Below are 16,092 nucleotides of genomic sequence, written 5' to 3' on the forward strand. Positions count from 1 at the left end.
ATGGAGTATGATGCCTCCATCAGAAAGGATGAATACCCAACTTTTGTAGCAACGTGGACGGGACTGGAAGAGATTATGCTGAGTGAAATAAATCAAGCAGAGAGAGTCAATTACCATATGGTTTCACTTATTTGTGGAGCATAACAAATAGCATGGAGGACAAGGGGAGATGGAGAGTAGAAGGGAGTTGAGGGAAATTGGAGGAGGAGGTGAACCATGAGAGATTATGGACTCTGAAAAACAATCGGAGGGGTTTTAAGGGGCGGGGTGTGGGAGGTTGGGGGAACCAGGTGGTGGGTATTGGAGAGGGCACAGATTGCATGGAGCAGTGGGTGGGGTGGAAAAAAAATGAATAATGTTGTTCTGCAGAAAAAAAAAAAAAAGAAATAATAATAAAAAAAAAACCCCACAGTGTTGGAAACAAACAAATCGGTGCTCTAGTGGAAGCATGCACATTGTTAGTTCAAAGCAAATTTATTGGTTAACTTTTAGGAAGAAATTTGATGCCATGCTCAGTTTTTAATAGATGAGAAAGAAAAACTAAAAATATCCTTAATTCCCACTCATTTTAAAACACCTTTCTTTAATATCTGGGTAGCTGTGTGATAATCAGTTTATGGTAAGTTTAAAGCCACCCGAGCTCTAGCTCTTCTTCCAGCCTCCCTCCCTGAATGGTGGCAGCGTTGCTGAGGGACCAAGAGGGATAATGAGAAATAGAATACAGCCTGACCTTACTGTGGAGAATAAACATCTTCCAGTAGTGTTAAGTGGATGCTAAATTTATAAAGCTAATTATTTCCTGAACTGGTGTCCTTCAGAGATTAAATTGTAGTCTATCTCCTGCCCACTCGCCGTTGCAGCAAGAATTCTCCAAACACCCCAATCTAAGAGCAGCAGCTACGGTAGAGAATAGTCCTACCATGATGGTCCTTGAATATCTTTTGGGGGGGACTTGAATTATGGTGCTAATTAATTCAAGTGTCCACTTTCCTTTGCCAAAGTGACCTGATTAATGTATGGTTCTTCAGTCTAACATCTCAGCTGGGGTCTTTCAGAGCAGGAAACACTCATCGGTGGAAGGCAGAACTGAAATGTTTATACTGTGGGAAGGGATAGCTGTGCAGTGTTCATCTGGCCCAGAGAGCTGCCTGAGCCGGGATTCCCTGTGTTCAGGTTTATTTCCTGGAGCTGCTGACTGAGGTGGGACCCCGACCAGAGTCATTAAAGTGAGTTCTGGATCTCTGTATGGGAACAACTAGATTGCTTCTCCACGTCTGATGGCTATCAAGAGGGATGGGAAATACAAAGAGAGGAAATTAATTCATACACTAATGAATTTTTAAATTAGTATTTAAAAATCCAAACTTCAGCAATGTATTTCCCTGTAGGGAATGGTATAGAATGATCCAGGTTATTAGGGGGAGTGAACATATTAAAACAAACTTATGGATATAATGCAATAGAAAATGTTTGAAGGTCAAAGTCAGCCATCAAACTCAGGGTATGAAGCCATTAAGAGGAAATAGAGGTTTGGTATTGCTGTTTTTCCCTGAAAAGAAATAGGAACAATCCCTAAATTTAAAATAAAGGATTATGTGATAGAATAAAGATTTATCCCTGAAAGGGCATTAAAATCTTCTTGAACATAAATTATTTTTAATTTGCTGTATATTATAAATCAAACTTTTATTGCATAATTCCCTAATAAAACTGAAAAGTTAAGCTACTGTTTTCAGGATAATGAATACAGTTTTCTCTAATCTGATGTTGATGATCTACGTACTAGAGCTTTTTTTTTTTTAAAGATTTTATTTATTGATTTGACAGAGAGAGAGAGAAAGATCACAAGTAGGCAGAGAGGCAGGCAGAGAGAGAGGGGGAAGCAGGCTCCCCGCTGAGCAGAGAGCCCGATGTGGGGCTCGATCCCAGGACCCTGAGATGATGACCTGAGCTGAAGGCAGAGGCTTTAACCCACTGAGCCACCCAGGCGCCCCTACGTACTAGAGCTTTAAAGAAATAATGAAGCCATGGTGTTGTCATCCATTCATCTTTTATCGCTATGACTACAAATGTCTGGTGTGCCAAAAACAGGAATGGAATTCTAAAAAATGCATCCTAATAACTGTTTTGAACATTTTCTTTAGGAAGACAATTTTTTTTAATCTGGCAATGGAAGTATCTGCACTTGTGTCCCTCCTGGATCTGAACTATCAAGCTTTAAGAATAACACATTGAGAAGATTCATTTTCTTGTCTTGTCTTGTCTTGCAAGAGTCAAGACAACCACTTGGGAGTTACCCCTGAGCTACAACTTGAAAAGGTTCTTGTTGCCAAGAGGGTGGCCATGGTCTAACCCGGGTGTGCACTGGTCATGGTCAACCACTGAGGCTAGGGGCAAATCCTCAGAGATCCTTCAACCATTTTTAAAATTATATCGTCACTGCTGATAACTTTTGAACCCCCAAGAAGAAACTCTACACTCTTTTCCTGCTTCAGTCTTTGCATTCTGGAATCCGTCCTGCATCCTGTTACCAACCCAACCAACCCAGGAGAACCCACGGGAAGGTGGAAAGGTCCATGGCAGAGGGACACCTGCTGTCTTCAGAGCACCACTGGGATGAGGTCCGCACATCTCAGTGGCTCTCCCTGCACTGCAGAGACCCCGTTGTGGGCTCTCAGCTCTGCTCCTTGTCTTCATATAAATCTCTCCAGGAAGGAGAAGAGCTGATTTCCGTGCATAATGAACTGTTTGTGCCACAGTTGGCTTCTGCCCCCAAGTACTGTGTGTACTGCCCTCCATACAAACCCCCTCACTCACCCTCAGGCGTGCTCCTGAAGGTTCCTTGCAGGTGCAGGATACATGTGTGGGAACAGAATATTTGTGGGATGTGTCGTCTTCCTCACCAGGCCTTTGCAGGACTCCCCAATGTCCCACCGTGTCTAAAGCTGAAGGACACACTCTCCACCCTGGGAAGGGTCCCAGGCTCAGTGTCTGTTTGGGTCTGGCTGTGAGACTTGGTGCCTTGAGTCTGGAAGGCAGAAAGGGCAGAAGCCACTCTCCTTTCTCCATCCATGCTGGGAGGTGCTCCTTGCTGGCCCTCCACCTGGGATCTGCAGGGGAGCCAAGAAGCTGGTGGTTTCCAGCAATTTCTGGGCCTCTGGGTGGCCAATTCAATGGAGACCTTCAGAACCTCCACTGTCTCAGTAACCCTTTAAGGCAACAGTCCTGCTTCTCTTGACTTGCCTTTCCTCAGACTTTTCAACTATTATGTGACCCCTCCCATGCCTCCCTTTCCTGCTTGCAGAGTCTAGAATGGCTTTTCTGCCTGGCACCACCAGGCATGCCTGATGCTGTGAGGCAGGCACCGTCCTCCCATTAGTGCCAATCCTGCCTGTCACTACCACCCTGGTCTGTCTACCTGAGTGGATTGTGAGTTCTGGAAGGCGGAGGACTGTGTGTGATCGCTGCCTTTCTGTAGCAGACACAGGCCTGGCCGAGGGGTGCCCAGGAACAATGACTCCACAACCGACAACCACATGGCTTATACATGGCTTATGCATGGGGAACCACGTAAGAATCCAGCCCTCTCTGCCTCTAAAGTTTATTTAGATTCCAAACTCACTCTTTCCATTAAAAATTAAGGTTTTGTTGGAGGATAAGTCAGAAATTAATTGGGATAATCATTCTGTCATTCCAGGTGCAGCTTGCAAGCTAACGCAGATCACATGCTCGTTTGGTAATGGCATAGACAGCGGAACATGGAGAACAAATCCAGCCAAACTCAGGTATTCACCTCTGGGCGACTTCTGGTGCTGCTTCTTAAAATGTCCGTCTGTCCGTCTGCTCACGTCAGCATCCCCACTTCTCTTTACAGTTGTGTTTTGTTCCATAAATCTTGAGTTTCCCAACACTTCCTGGCCTTTTAGCTCATCGCTGCACTCATGGCCATGGAAAGGAGGGAGTGAGCGGTCGGGGCTCGCCCCTGATGGTTTTCCCCATGGAGCAAAGCCTCAAAGAAAGCCCTTCTCAGCATGGAAGACTGTGAGCTCCCCATGCCTGCCTGTGGCACACACACTGGCCCGAGGCGTGCAACCCAGGTCCCAAGGCCCCATCTAAATGTGGGAGCTGCCCTAACAGCTATGTTTCACTTCCTTATCTTGCTGGATTTTTCTAGACCCCATGCCTCTTTGTCTTTCTATGTTTGCAATGTCTTTCACAATAAATATAGGAAATCTCTCTTCAGTAAATTTGAGTGGGGTAATTTAATTCAATGACACTTAATCCATGTTTTAAAGGAATTAGAGCAAGAAAGGGCATGGAAAGACCATAGCTCCCGTGCACAACAAACATTCATTCTGACTTTGTAGATGAAGAATGGAAATCACCAATAAAACAGGCCAGGCTTGATGCCAGGACAGATCTTTATGCCGACACCACTTACCTTGAATTAAAATATTATCTTAACTTATTAATCCATTTTTCCTTTTGGAAATTAATCTAGGAGACTGCTTTTAAAACCTAAACAGCATGCAAAAGAAATTCCTGAGAATATTACAAATACTGAATACTTGCCGTATCTTTACATCACTGTTATTGCTTATTCTTCCACTGTTAAAAATTATAATTTTATTTGAATTATCCTGTTCTAACATGGAAAATTCAACCAACAAAAGCTGTTGGGCATGAAGAATTTGAGTCCATTAATATATTTAGATGCCACACAAATCTTAGGTCCAACATGAACACCACCTTTAGAGGGCCCATGTATTTCTTTTCTGTCCTTCCATGATCTAATTCCACCTACTGCTCATGTTGTCAGCAGAGCGACATCTATAACACAGCATCTTTGTTGCACTGGGCGCCTGTGCTGGAGCCTCCGATGATGCCCTGTTTCTTACTGTATCATTCTGCAAGCTCCACCACTGAGCTATACCCCCTCATACTGTATCATTCTGAATCCCTGTGTTCATCCCTCAAATCCTTCACAAAGTGCAGTGTGGTGGTTCATGTCTCTACCCTCCTACAAATGTGTGACCCCCCCCCTTGCTTTTCTGCCCTGGGGCAGAGAGAACATTTTTCCTTGCAACATAGGTCTTCTTTCTCTTAGGTCCACTGTCCATTCCAAACTGGCTACTTGAGGCAGCATTCTGGCCCCCAGAATTATTTTGACTGCATATGTGCCTTGTGTTGTTTCCTTGAATTTGAAATCCTTGGAGTCTGGCAAGCTCTCTGCTGCAACACAGACTCCCTGCTCTCCATGGCCATAAACGTCAGGCCCCTTCACGCATTGTGTTCTCGGTCCTTTTGGAAGTGTTTGCTTTGGGTCTTGATCTATAGTCTCTGAAACTTTTAAGGACAGATGGAGACATCCACCATGGAAACCTCCCTGATCCCATGAACCTCTCATTCCGTCTTACCCCTTCTCTTCTGCATCTCCATGTATGTTCTCTTTTGTTATGTGTTCAATTTCTCTGTTCTTGCTGCCCAGTTAGGCCTCCTTATGGTTGGGACAGACCTTGAGGCTTTATCTGGGAGGGATGTTGATATCCTGACAGTGGGCCTCAAGCAGAGGGATTGGAGATCTGAATTGGGCAGAGTGACAGCAGGGCACCTACCTCCAAATAAGTCAGGCTTCTGCCCCAGGATGTGATCTGGTCTGAGCACAGAGGTCCATGGACCTGGGGACTTAAGTAAAAAGTGATCTTATGTGAGAGACTTATCAGCAGGTGTCACTGTTTGGGTGTCTCCAAAGTCAGGTGGGGCACAGCTGTGGCTGCAGGTGTGTAGTCCCATGTAGGACAGATCACTGGTAAAACATGGAGAAACCAGTAAAATCTACCCGATATCCTGAGCAGCAGGGCCTGGTGGGAGCTACACAGGCCCAGACCTTGGTTCGGACTTTAGCCTAGTGGAATGAGTCAAGGATGGTTCTTAGACCCTCGGACAGGAGGGTCATTACATGGGCTTAGGACATATACCTACTGGTGGGCACCTGGTCCTCAGGCTCACTCAGGAAGGACCTGCCATTATTTTCAGGGCATCAAAACCAATTTCAGCCATTAGCACCTGTGGTGAAAGCTGGGTGCCTGTGCTGGCCTGCAGAGTCTCGGGAGAAAGCAGGCTGGACAGGGACTAGAGAGTATATATATAGAGAACCAGTTGGGTGGGCTGGGAGCTATGGTTCCAGAGAGACTGGAGATAGTAGAAACTGATATGTTCATGGTTTACTGACCTGTGACTGTTGGACTTAGAGCAGTCTTTGGTAACTGAATGTTTTAATTTTCTCCAATTTTCTTTATCCAAATAAATTAATTGAATGCTGAAAATTCAGAGATAAAGACTCTGAAAAACAAAACAAGGAAAGTTAGAAATTCACAGGTAGGGATGGGGGCTGGAGATGTAATAAGTCACAGCCTGGCATAAGTTCGAGCTGCTCCTGAGACTCTAACTTCACAGAAGGAAGCATGGCTGACCTCCACATGTACACGTGTGTGTCGGGGTAACAGGAGATCTCAGAGCCCACATGTGTCCTGGAGGAGAGGCCATGCGGCTTAGAAGAGTGGCAAGTAAAAACAAGAGGGAACCCACCAGGCAGGTCTTACTGGGAGAGGACGGGACGCGTGGGATCCTCTATCATCAGGTACACACAAACAGGAGCCCAGGAGTGAGAAGGAAACAACCTGGGGCAGCTTGGTCTTGCTGGGAATCATGCGGCAGGGGATTCCTGCAGTTGCGGGAGGTACGTGGAGGCAGGACGGAGTCTTGGTCCGATGTGTTCTGGTGGGGAGCCCCCGTGCTAGTGTGCAGCCTCCGTGCCCTGAGCCCTCTGAGGAGCTAATGTGTGAGCATGAATGACCTACGAAACCAAGTACAGATGCTCCAGATAGAAACCACTTGCAGCCTGTGTGGCTGGGCGGCTGGTGTGTTTAGCTCTTGAGGTGGAGTCGGTGTCGTGGAGACAACAGTGGGTGGCATCCCCGGACCCATCACCTGCTACTGTCTGGTCACCAGTGGGATGCCTCCCTGCAGGCAGGATGGGGGGCAGCCTGCAGACGAGGGTGGGTGTCAGTCCTGCCCGTGGGGGGAGCATCTCCCGCCCAGAGACCAGTGAGCACTGAGGCGTGACTCTATGTGGAGGGGAGACACACAAGGGCACACGGCAGCCACAATATGTGGCCTTGAGCCACCTCCTCACACTTAGCAAAGCAGCAGGGAGGAAATGCCGTCCTTGGTGCCTTTTCCAGCGTGCTGCTTGTAAGAAGTCCCGCGGCACCCTCTTCAAACGAACCCCACGAGAGGGCCTGCAAGTATTTGTCATCCCGGTTGTAAAAGGAGGCAGCTGTAGTCCAGAGACCTGAGATACATGGGCAGGGAAAGCCCATTGGTGGCAGAGGATTCAGCACAGGCTCCCTGGTGCTGGTGGCAGTTTCACTAAAGCACGTCTGCAGAGTTGCCCTCCTGTGGGGTGATCTGGCCTGAGTGGACACGTCACTTCCCTTCCAGCTGTCGCCTCCCATGGCTGCACCCTCTTCACCAATGATTACACCTGCACTGCTGCCTGGGGGTGGCGGAGGCATCCCGGGGAGAACGCAGGTGTGCTGGCAGGTGCCCAGCATTTCACTCTGTCCTCCAGGACGGGCTGGCCATGGTACAGAGGCCTCCCATCCCATTCAGAGCACGGACCACTCGCCGTCTTCACTCTCCTCCATGGAGTGAGGAGCTTGCTTGTCCACACAATGCCGTTATGTGTAGGACACACAATGTTTCCAATTTCAAAAGATGGAACACTGTTCCTTTAGAGCCAAAATGGTTTCTGCTCTTCAATTAATGGAAAGAATTAGCAAAATGGTCTTTAAGACATCAAGGCTCATTACAGCTCTTTGAGATGATATGGTCCAGACAGTAGTGATGGAAATCGTGCCTGAAGGGAATCACGATCCCTGGGGCAGGGGCATCTCCCAACTCCAGAAGGACCTGCCCCTTTCCATCTTGAGCATTTGATGGAGTATTTAAGGCCCAATGCATTAAAGGAAAAAACCCTTCTTCTGTGTTCGTATGTTATTTAGTAAGATGACAATGTGACCAGTAAGAAGAGAATGAAGTGGGGGGGCATCAGTGTGGCTCTGGGGGCAGAATCTTGCAACAGATGGCAGCCACTCAGCCTCCGTGTGTGGGACTCACATGAACTCTCAAATTCTCACATCTTCAAAGAATAAACCAAGGGGAGACTAAAGCCCCACTTTTATTCCGGATATTTTGTCCAAGATCTTGACACCGGTTTTCTTAGGTTTTAAGCTATATTCACAGAAGCTTCTGGTTTTTTATTCTTCTGTTGGTGCAACATGGACACAGGCACATGATTTCCACATGGAGCCCCACTACTGTGGGATTGGTTACCGTGCATCACCAGCATAGGTGATTCCAAAGCCATCTCCTTTTGCCGAGACAGAGAATTCTCAGTCTGGTTTCTAATTCATTATTTTCTTTAACTGTCAACATGCTATGAGAAACATGGAAGGAAGGAAGAGAGGGAGGAAGAAAAACTTGAATTGTTGGTGGTCAACAAATAGAGTCATTTAAAAATGGAATTGGAAATTGAAAGCCCTAAATTAAAAAACACTAACTACATTTAAAGGTTTGCCTCAGATAGTCCATGAAGCTACATGGATGTAGAGTTGGCAGGAAAAAGGAAATGATTAATTTCCTTTAAGGGGAACATCAGCGGGTCATTTCCTGGAAGAGGTTTTGAAGGATGGATAAAGGTCTTCTAGGCAGATAGGGATGGGGGAGATGGTTTCAAAGCAGAGGAGGTAGCACATCATTTCTCACTTCCCAAACCCAGGACAGGACTCAGATTTAAGTTGCAAAGCCGAGGAGGGAGACTTCTGTAAAGATCTAAGTTCACATACAAAGTGGAATTTTTAAATCAGTACTGAAGCAAATGTGTTCTAATTAGTGCGAGACCATTTATGTTACTTTGCTTTATGCTTGGCCTAGCTTTTTTCTTTTCGAAGAAAAAAGAATCTGTATTCCTTAAAATATACATTTAGAGTGGGTTAGGGAAATGAGAAGTTTTGCAGGAGAGGATAACATGAAAATAAATCTAACATTTTCTGTGCAACATTGTTACTAGTCATAATATTTCAGTTTCCAGAAAATAAAATGTGTCTAATTATTTCTTTCTGATTCTTAACTCCATAGAAGGCTTAAATTTTAACTTCTACAAGAGAAAATCTGAAAAAAAAAACCCAAAAAAACAAAAAAAACAAATGACTTTACTGCCACTAGGCAACATTTTAAGTGAGATCACTTTGAGTGTGCTATTTAAAAAGCTACCTAATTGTTGGTCAGGTTGAATTGTTATTTTGTTCCAGTTAGAATCATTAAGTGTGCACCATTTTCTTTCAAAAGACTGGATAGGAAGGGAAAAATCTAGCAATTTTAACTTTATTTATCACCCTCCCCTTGCAAGTTATATTATGATGGGCACACCTACAGACAACCCAAATCCCCAAATAGTTAAGAGGAATGGAGAGGGCCAAGTTTCATAATTCTACCTATGTCTTTGTCTCAATAAGTGCAACTCTGAAAAATCATTTGTCACAAATTTTAGAATCCTAGTATGTCACTCTGATAGAAATGAAACTGTGTCAGGGGTTGGGCTATCGTCAAGAATATGCATTGCCTTCATTACTGGGCTCGCTAGAAACCACATTCAAAGTTCAAGTGGGAAAGAGAACATCTGAGTCAACTCAGACACCAACAAAGCCTTTGCCAAGAGATCGTCCTGGCTGTGGGTTTGAATCAAAGCTGATCACACACATTAAATTGTAACAGTCATTGTTCAGATGATCTCCGTCCTATGAACCCAGCCTATCTGCAGACATGCTTTCATAAATAAGAGGTTGAAGTTTGCATTTTTATTAAGCAGAAGTGAAGTTTCTCGACTCATGGAGGTGGGTGGGAGGCATACCAATGCTACGTGAGAAGCTATTCTAAATGCTGCTTCTCTAACAGAGCTCAGATCCAGCATCACAGTTGGTAATGCTGGAGGGAAGAGGTGGGTGTTGCTCATCTCAACGTTGACTCCATTTGGGGTGGCAGTGTGCCCAGTTTCCCTTGTCACTAGGTATGACATTGTAGTCAAGTTCTGACAAAGAGATATAAAAAGAAATTTGTGTGGTATCTGGGAAGTTTTCTTGAAGGGAGGGGACGGTGCCTTTCCTGTACTTCCATTCAGCTCTGCAGAACTCTGGTCAAAGCATGAGCACCTGCAGCCATCTTGGACCACAAAGATGAGGGGCACATGTTTAGTGATGGTACCATTGTGGTTTTTGGAGCCCTGGTCCTTGATGGCCACAGGATTGTCACGTTAGTTTGTGACTGCCTAAGGCTGGACTTCCTTCATGTGACAGAAAATGAGTTGGCATGTTGTTTATGGCTCCTTTACAGGTTGGCCTTCCCAGGCAACCAGTTACTAAGGGAAAAGACAGATGTGTCCTCAGTGCCTTGGGGCTCAAGTTGACCAAGATGGTGGTTTTGGCCAAGAGGGTTCAGTAGCTTTTAAAGAAGAATATTTCCATGTGTCCTGGAAGCAATAAATCTCATCTTAAATTCCTACCACTCTAATTACATGCTTGGGGTTACTTATCTGTTTATTTTGAGGACGTTATTCAAGCCTCATAAGTTTCCCAATCTGTAAGACAGGGCAATAATACTGGGCTCCGGGCCATCATGAGAGACCAAGGTGTGGTGCTGGGGAAGAGACTGCCACACACTGTATGGCCTCATGTACATAAGTTGTTTGGCTAACCCCTGCGTCCACTAATCATGGTGCTCATATGCAAACATTCCGGGGACTGGAAGTCTCTGGAGGGTGTCCTCTACCCCTACAGCTGAAGGAAAGCGGCTCCAGGATGTGCGGCCCTTGCATGTGGCCGCTGTCCGTCTCCCTGACAGAGCAGCCTCTCCCTCCCCTGCCAACATTTGTCATCGGATATTTGAAGGACATTTCTCTGAAAAATATGATCCACGTTGTGGTGATTTTGGCCCAAGAAGCCAACCACAGGACACCTCTCAGGTCAGAGTTGACTTCCTGTCTCGAACATAATGAGAATAAAGCATTCCAACAGCTGCTTAGAAACGGGAGAGCATGTCCCAGGCTTGTGGGGCCAACTCACACCACCATCAAGACACGGCAGTTTGTCACCAGCTGGGCCGTGGTACTGTTGGTCCCCCAGTGTGGGTGGCACAGAAGGTCCCGGCCAGGCCCAGAGACGAGCTTGCATGCAGGAAGCAAGGAAGGGGCCGGCCAGAGACCAGTGGGTGGGAATGGGCGCGGGTTTCCCCTCGAAGACCCATCCGTGCTCCTTAGCTGCTGGGGGCAGAAACTCCGCCATCAGTTTCTCTTAGAAACATCAGAGGTGGGGGAGGAAAGCCAAGTGCCTGTTGTGGAGGAGGGAGCCTCGGTGCTGATCCGTCTGTGCCCGATGGAGCTGGGACGCCCGACGGAGCTGTGACGCCCGGGGCCTTTGGGCCCCAGCGCTATCTCCAGCGCTGTCTCATCTCCTGGGCCCTGCCCTATGACGCCCTCCTTCCCAGCACACATTCGGGCACACACACCACAGGCACGTGTGCATGCATAAGGCACACACATGTCCATGCATGTACACGGGCACACACCACATGTACATGGGCACTCATGCAGCACAGACATGTGCACACATGGTGCAGACACCACATAGGGCACACACACCACACATGTACACGCCACGACCACATGTGTGCACGTGTGCACACCACACACATACACACACCACACACCCATGCACACATATGCACACACATTCATACACGTACACACTCACTTCTCTGCCTACCTTCAGATTCTGGTCTAGACACCAGCTCTGTCCTCACTGTCATGGCTGCTGTGGGGGCTCTCGGCCACATTCCATGATGTCCTGGCTGACACTGTCCCATGAAAAACACATATTTTTATACCTGACCATTTGCACACCTATCTTTCTAACTAGAGTGTGAGTTTGTCGTGAACAGGAATTGAAGACCTTGTAGTTTATATCTCTTTACAAATGGAGCCCACCACAGTGCCTGGCCTACACTAACCACAGGGGGTCATGTGTTGTCCACACGGAATCAGTAAGAAGTGCTCAGTGTAGACAGCGGGTGCAGGCCCTTGTGGGCAAGTGAGGCTGTCCTTGTGGAATGCAGCAGACTCTTAAGATTATTTTTTTAAAGGCATTTTCATGCCCTATTCCTGTCTCACTAGGCTGTGGGCAAGAGAGGCAGCCTTTGTAGGAGTCCAGAAATGAGAGGAAAAAAACGCCAAATTCCAGAACATGCATACCTACCCTTGGTGTCTTTGTGATTTCCAAGTGCTTCCTAATCTAGGCATGCAGAGGCTTTACAAGCAATAAAATGTGGTTTTTATTTCTGCAGAGGGTGATTTTTACACAAAATCAATGTACTTAAAACTGTTTTTAAAAAGTTCTAAAGTAATGGCAATAGGTATCCTATTTTATTTTGTAGTTTATTTCATTTTTGCAGTTTTAAAAGAACTCTCTCCTTTCTTATGTTGCAAATGAAGAGTTGCTCTAGCAAAACTGGCAGGCTTCTGCAGTCTCCCGACATGGGACTGAGGGAAACTGCAATGTTTAGGTGAACCTCAGTTACTACGAGTACCAGAGTCATTCCGGATATTACCTGAGTGCAGCTGTTTAAGGCTGGGTGGGAACGGAGGAGACCGCAAGATGGGGGCAGAACCGGGGTGGGGACAAAGCAGCCTTGTCCAGCTCTGCAGGGACCAGGCCCACCTGGCCCCCTGGACGGCAGTGTATGCAAAGTCTGCGACATATTTTATTTGCTTTCTAACAAAGAGCATGTCTTTCACGTTCGAGTTATGTATGAATGTGGAAAATAAGAAGCCTATCAAGAAGATTCGGAGCTCACGGAGATTGTTTCAAGCCTTTGCGTTAACTGTGGTTGGAAGGCAGCCGAACGCAGTGTACGTGGACGAGCCGTTGGCGGATTCTGAGGACCCATCAGCCTCAGTGACGGAGGTGACTGCTGTGACTCGTGTCCTGTTCTCCCAACCATTTTACGGTAAATATCTTCTGTTATATTTGTTTCATGTCATTCATTATACGATCTATTGTTTTAATGTCTTAAAACTGATATTTTGATATTTTTAAAGTCCTAATTGAGGTAAATATGTGATAAACTGCACGTATTTATGATGTAAAATTTGAGGTTTGACATCTTTATGCAGCAGCGAAGTTGTCACCAGTCTACATGGTGAGCACACCTGTTGCTCCTCTTCTCCGCTGCTGTCCCTCCTTCCAGTCTTCTCCACAGCCTGGGGCACCTGCTAAAATGCTGTCCGTCCCACAAGTAGGTCTGCACCGATAAGGAAAGCGCATAGGGAGTCAAGAAGATGAACTCTTTTTGGGGCAGGAGGAAGGGCCTGGCTTCCTCCACTCAGCATAATGATTTGGGGAGCCATTCCCATGTCTGGAGGGATTATCATTCTTTTTAGTACTGAGTTGTATTGATCATATGGACAGATCACCACTTATCCAGCTTTTCCCCTTTGCACAGATATCCCACCATTTTGCAGATTTGAGCTTTTACAAATAAAGCTACTATGAATGGGATGCACAGGTTTGGGACGATGGCATGTTTTCACTTATCTTGAGTAAAAACAAACAAGAAATGGGGCATGTGGGAGGATCAGTTGGTTAAGTGACTGCCTTCGGCTCAGGTCGTGATCCTGGAGACCTGGGATGGAGCCCTGCGTCGGGATCCTGCTCAGCAGGGAGTCTGCTTCTCCCTCTGACCCTCTCCCCCACCACGTTCGCTCTCTCATTCTCTCTCTTTCTCTCTCAGATAGAGGAATAAAATCCTTAAAAAAATAAAAAGCAAGCAAGAAAGAATAGAATGACTGGTCATGTGGTAGGTTTGTGTTTATTGAAGAAAGTGCCAAACTGTTTTCCCAGGTGGCCTTGCCACTCCACAGCCATAGAGAGCAAAGTGCCTAGCGCCTTCCACATTCTTGGCAGGATTCCAGATCATCCATTTCTTTTTTTTTTTCTTTTAACTTTTGCCTTTGTAGCAGGTATATGGTTCTGTGACACTATTTTCTCATTTGAGATTTCCTAGTGACTATCTGTCTTTTCATGTACACTTTCATATATTTATTTGTAATCAGTGTATCTTCTTCCGTGAAATATATGTTCAAATATGGCTCCCTGTTTTCCACTGACATTTGTTTTCTTACAGAGTTCTGGGAATTCTCTATGTATGATGGATACATGTCCTTTGTCAGAGAGATGTGATTTACCAACATTTTCTAAGAGCTTGAGGATTGTTTTTCATTTTCTTAACAGTATCTTTCAAAGACCAGATGTTTTTAATTCTGATGAGGTCACAGCATGGTAAAAGCTGACTGAGAATAAATCCAACACAGAAACCACGAAGTTCAGATGTGAAAAATGGACGTTTCCTGCTTGACAACTGAGGTCAGCTGTACCTAAAGATAGTCAAACTCAGACAGGCATGTAGCCAAAAAGTTGTTCATGTTTTCCATAATACTAATCTTAAATGGGTCATGTGACTTACAGCACTAGTGGGATTTCATGGGTTATGATTTTGGAACTAAATTCGGGACGTTTAACAGCACTGCCAGCTTGGAATTCTGTAGAAGACACAGGATGCAGTGGTTATTGTAATACTGAGTTGCAAATCATGGGCAAATGTCCCAGATGAGATGGGATGAAAATCCTGGGGTACAAAGCCTGCAAACATGTGATGTTGTAGAAGTAAACGTTATTTGAGAGTATTAAGCCAGGACACATAAAATAATCCTTGGGAGAGGATAAATTAGAAATTAGTTTGACTCTTAGCTTCTATGAACACCTCATCTTTTTATCAAACTAGAATTATCTTGGTACAACAAGACAATTTTGATGCCACATCAGGTTAGAAAGACCAGTTAAGAGACATATTTTAGCTCTGTGTAGATAGAATCCCATGCAAATAGAACTTTGGGTCTTAGGGTAAAGTAGACATAACAAAACATTTCAAAAACATTTCGAGACATTTCTCCAAGCTATTCCTTTCTGAACACTTGGGAAATGATACATAAGTATTTTTCCAGGGTCCGGTACAAGGAACTTGGCATCAACATTGGAGGAGTCATATTAAGAAGACCAGAATGATAAATGAGAGAATGGGAGGGAGAGGGAAAGACTCAGAGAGAGATAGAGATAGAGAGAGAGAGAAATAGTAGTAGGTAAGCATTTAGATGCAGGAATAAAAATTCTTCCCCACTCATCCATTTGCATTTCTATGGCCCAAGTCAAAAGAATTCCCCAACAGCTTATTTTAGATATGGAAGAACAGGTGATGACCCAGACTGCAGTGGTGGATCACACACACAGTAGAGCTTCAGAATGACAAAAGTATAGAGATGGTTGTGGATTGCCTTTATTGAAATAAAAGATGTACAGGGGCGCCTGGGTGGCTCAGTGGGTTAAAGCCTCTGCCTTTAGCTCAGGTCATGACCCCAGGGTCCTGGGATCGAGCCCCACATTGGGCTCTCTGCTCAGCAGAAAGTCTGCTTCCCCCTCTCTCTCTCTGCCTGCCTCTCTGCCTAATTGTGATCTCTGTCTCTGTCAAATAAATAAATAAAATCTTTAATAAAAAGAAATAAAAGATGTACAGTGGGGCACCTGGGTGGCTCAGTCAGTTAAGCACTTGACTCTTGATTTCTGGTCAAGTCATGATCTCAGGGTTGTGGGATTGAACCTCACTTTGGGCTCTGCACTGAGTGTGGAGCCTGCTTGGGGTTCTCTGTCCTCCTGGCCCTCTGCCCATCCCCCTCTGTTCATGTTCTCTGTCTCCCCATAGAAAGAAAAAAGGAAATAATGGAAGGAAGGAAGGAAGAAGGAAAAAAGGAAGGAAGGAAGGAGGGAAAGAGAGAATGAGAGGTGGGGAGGGAGGGAAGGAAGGAAGGAAGGAAGGAAGGAAGGAAGGGATGCTCGGTGCCTGCTTGCCCCTGTGTTCTCTTCCCCTCAA

This window comes from Lontra canadensis, unplaced genomic scaffold (genome assembly GCF_010015895.1).
Source record: "Lontra canadensis isolate GAN:19392208 unplaced genomic scaffold, GSC_riverotter_1.0 scaffold32, whole genome shotgun sequence".
NCBI lineage: Eukaryota > Metazoa > Chordata > Mammalia > Carnivora > Mustelidae > Lontra > Lontra canadensis.